This window comes from Danio aesculapii, chromosome 20, assembly GCF_903798145.1.
Source record: "Danio aesculapii chromosome 20, fDanAes4.1, whole genome shotgun sequence".
Classification (NCBI taxonomy): Eukaryota; Metazoa; Chordata; class Actinopteri; order Cypriniformes; family Danionidae; genus Danio; species Danio aesculapii.
The window spans coordinates 2,240,340-2,250,441 of record NC_079454.1 but is presented as its reverse complement, the minus strand read 5'-3'; the positions used below and the strand labels follow the sequence as shown (position 1 = coordinate 2,250,441).

At 40.1% G+C, this 10,102-nt stretch overlaps 1 long non-coding RNA gene across 1 annotated transcript; it reads left to right on the top strand.

Moving 5' to 3' along the window:
* Window positions 1-4,456: 4,456 nt before the first annotated feature.
* On the top strand, window positions 4,457-8,442 carry LOC130248058 (uncharacterized). The gene is made up of 3 exons (XR_008839594.1): window positions 4,457-4,849; window positions 5,403-7,466; window positions 7,559-8,442. It is a non-coding gene; the product is annotated as an uncharacterized LOC130248058 (long non-coding RNA).
* Window positions 8,443-10,102: the final 1,660 nt, after the last annotated feature.

Sequence of the window (10,102 nt, the reverse complement as noted above, 5' to 3'; positions counted from 1 at the left end):
ACCGTGTGTGTGCGTGTGTGGTGTCCATGTGTGTGTTTGAGTGTGTGCGTGAGCAATTGTGTGTTTGTGTACGTGTGTTTGAGTGTGTGTGCGTGCGCACGCGTGAGTGTGTGCATGCATGTGTGTGTGCGCGAGAGTGTGTTTGTGTGAGCATGTGCATTTTTGAATGCGTGTGTGCAAGTGTGAGTGCGTATATGCGTGTGTGAGTGTGTGTATGCATGAGTGTGCGTGTGTTTGTGTATGTGACCGTGCATGTTTGAGTATATGTGCATGTGTGTGTTTCAGTGTGTGTGCATGCCTGTATGCGTACGTGTACGTGAGTGTGCTTGAGTGAGCGAGTGTGTGTGTGTGTGTGTGTGTGTAAGTGACCATGCGTGTTTGTGTGTGTAGTGTCCATGTGTGTGTTTGTGTGCGCATGTGCATGTTTGAGTGTGTATCATGTATGTGTAAGTGCATGCATGCGTGTGTGTGATTGTGTGCGCATGTGCTTGTTTGAGTCTGTGCGTGCATCTGTGAGCGTGTGCATGCATGTGTGTGTTTAAGTGTGCGTGCGTATGCGTGAGTGTGTTTGTGTATATGTCCGTGCGTGTTTGAGTGTGTGTGTAAGTGTGCAAGCATGCATGCATCTGTGTGTTTGTGTAGGTGTATGTGTGTGCGTGTGTGCATGCATGTGTGTTTGTGGTTGTGTGTGTGCTTCCGTGTGTGCGAGGGAGTGTGTTTATGCAAGTGTGTACGTGCGTGTTTGAGTATGTGTGTGTGTGTTTGTGTGTGTATTCTGAGGTGTAGCTGTGACTGATTGATTGACATGAGCTGTTCATCACTGGTGTCTGTTAGAGCAGATCTATAACTCTCTCAGCACAGGCGTCCTCTTCAATCCCATCATGCTTTGAGATCAGACGCTCTTCTCCATTCCCACAAGCTCTCGTCTTTATGGTTTCACTGGAAAGAGTTTCACCAGAGCTGTCTATAAATCACAGCAGCAGAGAGACAATATTCACACACTAATAAATCACAGCATACAATTCAAATACATACATGTAGTCAGAATTATTAGCCCCCCTGTATATTTTCCCCCAATTTCTGTTTAACAGAGAGCAGATTTCTGCAGCACATCTCTAATCATAATAGTGTTAATAACTCATCTCTAATAACTGATTTATTTTCTCTTTGTCATGATGACAGTAAATAATATTAGACTAGATATCCTTCAAGACACTTCTATACAGCTTAAAGTGACATTTAAAGGCTTAACTAGGTTAACTAGGTTAACTAGGCAGGTTAGGGGAATTAGGCAAGTTATTGTATAACGATGGTTTATTCTGTAGACTATTGAAAAAATACAGTATATAGGTTAAAGGGGCTAATAATATTGACCTTTAAATGGCTTTTAAATAATTAAATCCTGCTTTTATTCTAGCTGAAATAAAACAAATAAGTCTTTCTCGGGAAGAAAAAATATTATCAGACATACTGTGGAAATTTTCTTGCTCTGTTAAACATCATTTGGGAAATATCTATAAAAAAAGGACAAAAAATTCAAAGGGGGGCTAATATATCTCACTTCAACTGTATACACACACATATATACACACAAACACACACATAAGCACACACATACTTGTATGCATGGTTAGTTTACAGGGACATTTCATAGGCATAATGTATCCTATACAGTTAAAACCTCTTATTATGGGCTTACTCCACCCCCTACCCTGATCCCAACCTTAACAGGAAACCCGTGGCAAGATTTGAAGACCCTGTTAAGTAGATATTTAAGCATTTAAAATTGCAAGGGACATGAGGTATAACCCTGTAAACCACCTTAATAGGGTAAAACTAAGTCAGACCCATGTCATTATACAACTTTGTGTCCCTGTAAAGCACATATACCTGAACAAACACACACACACACACATACCAAACCCTAAATACAACCCTCACAGGAAACAATTAGCATTTTTACATTTTCAAAACACTTCATTCTGTGGGATTTTACTGTGTTTTACACATGGGGACCAAAAAGGCCAAAATGTACCGGTGTTACTATACTTGTGGGGACATTTGGACATTAGGAATACAAGGTACACACACACACTGTAGATGTTATCCAGCATTTGGCTCAAACTGTCTCATCACTGATCATCTCAGCCATCTCACACACACACACACACACACACACACACACACACACACACACACACACACACACACACACACACACACACACACACACGCACACACACACAGATGCACTAATGAATCATAATCTCCAGTGAGCCTCATAAACCGATTTATGATACACGCAGCAAAGCATTTATGGTTTAACCTTTGAAAGAATTATATCAGCCTCATGTTTTCAACGGTGTTAAAGGTTTGTTCACGCCACACATATTCTTCTGAACCTCTCGTGGTCTTATTAAATCAGTTTTGGTGGTATTAAACCAGCTTTAGACATTTGTTCATTTAGCAGAGCTTTACAGTACTACTATAATATTCCCATTTCAAGCGTGAAACGAATGCTGTGTTTGATTGACAGGTGAGTGGGTGGAGCTTCACTGCACTCTGATGAACGGGTCACGTGACCTCAGTCATTCACGCAACACAGGCTCATTCTGAAAATGTAGCCCTGTATACATTTCTGGAGATTGAAATTTACAGTTAGGGCCATAAATATTTGTACATGGAAACAATTCTAACATTTTTGTCTCTGTACACCAACACAGTGGATTTGACATGAAACCAACAAGACGTGCTTTAGCTGCAGACTGTCAGCTTTAATTTGAGGGTATTTACATAAAAATCAGGTGAATGCTGTAGGAGTTACAACAGTTTGCATATGTGCCTCCCACTTGTTAAGGGTCCAAAAGTAATTGGAGAGTTGGCTTCTAAGCTGTTCAATGGCCAAGTCAATCACCTGATCTGAATCCGATTGAGCATGCATTTCACTTGCTGAAGACAAAACTGAAGGGAAAATGCCCCAAGAACAAGCAGGAACTGAAGACCTGAAGGCCTGGCAGAGCACCATTAGGAATGAAACCCAGCGTTTGGTGATGTCTGTGCGTTCCAGACGTCAGGTTGTAATTGACTGTAAAGGATTTGCAACCAAGGATTAAAAAGTGAAAGTTTGATTCAGGATTATTATTCTGTCCATTTACTTTTGGACCCTTAACAAGTGGGAGGCACATTTGCAAACTTGTAATTCCTACACCGTCCCAGTATTTATGGACCTAACTGCATGTAGCCAGAGCTACGTACACTGCATTTCATCTTTAAAACAAATGCTACAGGGTAGTATGATGTCGTTCCTTTTCACACTTACTAGCTGACCGCTTATCTCCATGTGGACGGCTTTTTCAGCAGTTGCCGGTTTGTCCAGTAGCTCGCCATGTAAATCAGCGGACTTGCAACCATGACGATGGGGTTCGAGTCCGGTGAAAAACAGTTCCAGAAAGCAGGTAAGACAATAATTAAAGCCAAAAAATAAAATAAACAAGTAAATAACAGGGTAATAATGTGGTAAAAATCAGGTGAGGGCTTTTCTTTTTCTGAATTGCTTTTGAAAACACTGCGGTTGGGTTTAATGAAGTGGGTGGGCGCTGGTCAATCGGTGCTTTTGAAAACACTATCGGTTGGATTTAAGGGTGATGGGTCTGAAATACGGGAGACTCTTGGGAAAAACCGGAGTGATGGCAGATATGAGCAACATGCTAATTTGTGTTACAACATGCTAACAAAATGCTAATTCATGTTGGAATCATGCTATCAACATGCGAAAAACATAGCTACTAATCCATGCTAGAATCATGATAGCAACATGCTAACCAATGTTAGAAACATGCTAATAGCATGCTGATTCATACTAGAATGATTTCAGAGGCTGCACAACGGCAGGACAATTGTTCAAAACTCCGGATTTAATGTATGAATTTGGTTAATATTTTACATGGATATCTAAACACATGCTAAAAATCCAAAACAGTATGACAGAGAGATTTTAAAGACCATGTATTGATCAGAGGAAATATATTTCCAGCTTCTGTAAACCTTGTTTTGGATGCAGCCCTTTAAATGAGACAGCTTTTCTAATTCATGTTGGAATCATGCTAACAACATGCTAATTCATGCTAGAATCATGCTAACAACATGCTAATTCATGTTGAAATTATACTAACAACATGCTAATTCATGCTAGAAACATGCTAACAACATGCTACTTCATGTTGAATTTATACTAACAACATGCTAATTCATGCTAGAATCATGCTAACAACATACTAATTCATGTTGAAATTATACTAACAACATGCTAATTCATGCTAGAATCATGCTAACATGCTAATTCATGTTGAAATTATACTAACAACATGTTAATTCATGCTAGAATCATGCTAACAACATGTTAATTCATGTTGAAATTATACTAACAACATGCTAATTCATGCTAGAATCATGCTAACAACATGCTAATTCATGTTGAAATTATACTAACAACATGTTAATTCATGCTAGAATCATGCTAACAACATGCTAATTCATGCTAGAATCATCCTAACATGCTAAAATCATGCTAATCCATTGTAGAATCTTGCTATATAGCCTACTAATCCATACTAGAGTCATGCTAACCTAAATGTACTTATCTGTCTATAAAAACTGTTTCAAACTTCTGCTTTAATTGTTTGAACTTTAAAACTACTTCAAAGAGCGACGCGGTGGCTCAGTGGTCTGTACTGTCGCCTTACAACAAGATGGTCGCTGGTTTGAGTCTCGGCTGGGCCGGTTTGCATGTTCTCCCCGTGTTGGAGTAGGTTTTCCCAGGATGCTCCGGTTTCCCCCACAGTCCAAACAGGTGAATTGAGTAAATTTGGCTGTAGTGAATGAGTGTTAATGGGTGTGTGTATGAGTGTGTATGGGTGTTTCCCAGTGTTGGGTTGCAGCTGGAAAGCTATCCGCTGCGTAAAACATATGCTGGAGTAGTTGGCGGTTCATTCTGCCGTGGCAACCCCTGATATATAAAGGAACTAAGCCTGAAGGAAAATGAATGAATCAATGATTGAACTACTTCAGTTTCAGAGGCTTTCTCAAGTCTCTGAACATTACTTATGTAGTTATATCTTTACATTTTAACCAAAATGAAAGTTTCTATGCTTTAGTTTATCCGAATCGAACTGACTCATGAAATCCCTAAAGATTTCCAGCCCTAATTAGCAAACTCAGTAAACATTTTCAATCCATGTACAATTTTAATGACTCTGTCCAGCAATCTGAAGCTGAAAAAATACTATAGCAATTTATAGCAAACCATACTATAGGGAAGTGTATTATACTGTATATATTATAGTATAAACAGCTCTTTGTTTAGAACGTCCTAACCTAACCCTGAATGTCTTATTTCATTAAAGGATTATTCAGGATGTACATATGTAAAAAATGGCAGATTACAAAGAGCACAGTAGTTTTCCTCCCACCCCTACTGTTAATATGACATGAAGTGTGCAGGAGGATCTCTCCGCTCAGTCTTCATGGAAAATGCAGATGTGGATGCAGACGGTGTTCAGTCTGCCGGATGCGACTTCTCGTCTCCATGGAGACACACACAGACGTTTTCCTGAATGCATTCATTTACTCAGTGAGGAGGGGACAGAGCGGAGAGAGATCCGAGAGCCCTTGAGGACAGCACACGACTGCACCGTTCATCAACTCCACCTGAATCAGACAGCATCATCTCACATTGAACATTCAGGATACACACCTGACTTTCACTGCACAAACATAACATAAACTGTAAGAATGAAACCTGCTGCACACAATCTACTACAAGCCTTATGTCATCTCAATGGTCGTTAAAGTGCCTGATTATGGATTTTTAAATGTACCTTTTCCACGGTGTAGCAGACTAAACAATACAGACTCAACAGTCATAAGAGACTGGGTCATCTGACTACTTACAAGAGACTGGGTCATCGGACCAATCACAACAGACTGGGTCATCTGACTACTTACAAGAGACCGGGTCATCAAACCAATCACAACAGACTGGGTCATCTGACTACTTACAAGAGACTGGGTCATCTGACTACTTACAAGAGACTGGGTCATCGAACCAATCACAACAGACTGGGTCATCTGACTACTTACAAGAGACTGGGTCATCGAACCAATCACAACAGACTGGGTCATCTGACTACTTACAAGAGACTGGGTCATCGAACCAATCACAACAGACTGGGTCATCTGACTACTTACAAGAGACTGGGTCATCGGACCAATCACAACAGACTGGGTCATCTGACTACTTACAAGAGACTGGGTCATCGGACCAATCACAACAGACTGGGTCATCGGACCAATCACAAGAGACTGGGTCATCTGACTACTTACGAGAGATTGGGTCATCAGACTAATCACAACAGACTGGGTCATTGGACCAGCCACAAGAGTTCGGCCATCAGACCCATCACAACAGACAGAGTCATCTGACCACTCATAAGAGACTGGGTCATTGGAGCCATCACAACAGACTGGGTAATCAGACCAATCAGAACAGACTGGGTCATCGAACAAGTAACAATTAACTGGGTCATTGGATTAATCAAAACAAACAGGCTCATCAGACCAATCACAACAGACTAACTCATCAGACCAGTCACAACAAACTGGGTCATCGGACACATCACAACCAACTGGTCAAGGAAGCAATCACATCAAACTGGTTCATTGGAACCATCACAGCAGACTGGGTCATCAAACCAATCACAACAGTCTGGGTCATCAGACCAATCACAACAGTCTGGGTCATTAGACCAATCACAACACACTGGTTCATCGGACCAATCACAACAAAATGGGTCATTGGACAAAAAACAACAAATTGGGTGATCTGACCGATCAACACAGACTGGGTCATTGGAGCCATCACAACAAACTGGGTAATTGGACCAATCAGAACAGACTGGGTCATCGAACAAATAACAAATGACTGGGTCATTGGATTAATCAAAACAAACAGGGTCATTGAACCAATCACAACAGATTGGTTCATCAGCCCAATCCCAACAGACTGGGTCACTGGACCAATCACAACAGACTGGGTCATTGGACCAATCACAACAAACCAGGTCATTAGACCAACCACAACAGACCGGGTCATTGGACCAATCACAACAGACTGGGCCATTAGACCAATCAGTGCAGACTGGGTCATCAGACCAGATACAACATCCAACAAAATGGGTCATCGGACAAATAACAACAAACTGAGTGATCTGACCAATCACAACAGACCAGGTCATTAGACCAATCACAGCAGACCGGGTCATTAGACCAACCACAACAGACTGGGTCATTGGACCAATCACAACAGACTGGGTCATCAGACAAGTCACAACAAACTGGGTCATTAGACCAATCACAGTAGACTGGGACACACAAAGAAAGTGTTTGGAAAAGTGAATATCGTCATGAAGGTGAATAATTAATAACATTATTTCCATTTTTGGGTGAACTCATACTTTAAACTACTTCAGTTGCTAACATTTCATCTGTTTTTCTTTGTAAGGTTGCTTTGACCCAGTCAGCATTGTATGAAACACTACAGGAATACAGGGGACTTGACTTAGCTGTAAATAAGATCACAAGTGAGTGTAAACATGAATATGTGTTTCAGCTGAGGTGTTACAGCAGAAACGTCTTCTCGCTCTGCACTCATGCTGCGTTTAACAGCCGTGATGTGAGAAACTCAATCGCATCAGCAGGCTTCAGTCCAGCTCCTGAAACGTTTCACCGTCGTGTTAACAAATATCCACTTAACAGATCACCCATAAACCAGCGGAAGCAGCAATAAACACAGCAAACCTCTCGCCATCCACACGAGATCTCAGTTAAAATGAACACCATTTGCTTTAGACCAAATAAGAAAAGGATCATTCAGACAGTCATAGTCCAGTTACCAGCAACAAGTTCATAAGCCAGGCTCTGTCAAGGTATGGAGTTGTGTCAGTGCCCTTGGCAAAGGTAACTTGCACTTCTGTAATTCTCCATTATTGCTAAAAAGTACACAGAGATTTTGGAGAACAATCTGCTGCCTTCTTTTCCAGCAACGCCCATGCATATTTCAACAAGACCATGCACCATTCTGCACACATTACAAAGTCCTGCCTGCGGAGGAAGAGGATACAGGTACTTGAATGGCCTGCCTGCAGTCCCGACCTGTCACCAACAGAGAATGAATGGCACATTTTGAAGCGCAAAATGCGATGACGAAGACCCCGTACTGTTGCCCACATTAAGACTTTTTAGCAGGAAGAATGGGACAAAATTACACCTGAAACACTTCATCACCTGCATTCTTCAGTCCCTAAACCTCTTGTAAAGTGTTGTGAAAATTAACGGCAACATTACAAAGTGGTAAACGCTTTACTGTTGTAATGTTTTTTTTTTAAAAACAAGCAATAAAAATAATGAGCACATTAAATATTGTTTGTTGTATGTGTAGCATAATGTTTTCTGCGTTGTGTTGAAATCACCGACACATCATATGAATCCTTGCTTTTATACCATGTCCTCGTTTATTCTGGATAACACAAAGGAACATATAAGAGGACTTGTGCAGCCTAACAGCATGTAGTGATGTATTCACTTGCACACTGCTCAATCTCATGCAGACTGGGCTGACTTTAGCAAAAGTCATATACAATACATCAATATTTTAGAACATAACAACAAAACATGTACCTGGATAACACACAGAAACATATAAGAGGACTTGTGCAGCCTAACAGCATGTAGTGATGTATTCACTCGCACTATGAGAGAAAAATAACAAATATAACAAAAAGTAATGAGAAATAATCGACCAGCCTCTGTGTATACATCACAAACAGGCCTTAGATCACAATTATACAGTTACATCATCCAGATTCATTAATTAAACGAAATATGACACTCATTAAGTCACTGCATACTTGTGTGACCTACCGCTGCTGAATCTCATGCAGACTGGGGAGAAGCCAAGCGCGCGCACTCCCAAAATCAACATGGAGACAGGAAACGCCAAATATGGTCATGACAAGTGGAATCACAAAATAGCGAATATTTTTTTACCTTTCTGTTTTGCACCTGCTACATATGCAATTAAAAACAAGTCAAAGTACATTTAGAAATCCCTACTTTCTTTTTTTATTTGCATTTTCCATACTGACCCAGCTTTTTTGGGGGGTTGTATATATTGTTATTCATATGTTAGTGCATACAGAAAATATTCATATCGCTTCAGTTTTTCCACATTTTGTTATGTTACAGCCTAATTCCAAAATGGATCAAATTGATTTATTTCCTCAACATTTTACACACAACACCCCATAATGGCAAAGTGTTAAAAGGTTTGTTGAAATTGTTGCAAATTTATTAAAAATAAAAAAGCTGAAAAATCAGATGCACATGTGATTTAATCCAATTTCATCCATTCTGGAATTAGGCTGTAACATAAAAACTTGTGGGAAAAGTGAAGCGCTATGAACACTTTCCGGATGCACTGTATTCAGTAAAACAGTGAGTTCATACATATGTGTGTAACTTGTTCATTCTGTAATGAAATTTAAGAATTAGAAAAAAAACTGGCTTGAAAAGTGGAAATATCACCACAAATCTGCAAACTTTTACTGGATTTCAGAAAATTATCACGAAAAGCAGAAGTCTGAACATCGAAGAAAAAGGTAAAAAGTGAGAATAGACAGTTCTCTCTGAACGACAGCCAGACAGTGAAAACGTTTGGGTGCTTCTCAGTGAGATGGATGTGGAGAAAGTAATGGACTGTGATGAAGAACTGCAGAAAATAGGTTGAACATAATGGCACTGCTTTTCAAAAGAAAAAGAAGTGAATTAAAATCACTTTAACCCTTATTATCATTCAGGTTTTGACCCAGATGAGACATCAAATTACGAAAACAAGACCTGAATAGCTGAAACACACACGCACACATGCACACACACACACAACGAGGCCTATTCAAAACCACTGATTTAAGGGGTATAATAAACCCATTTAAAAACTAATAATACATGCTTGGTGTTAAGGTCATTTAGGAGGTGTTTATGAAAGAGC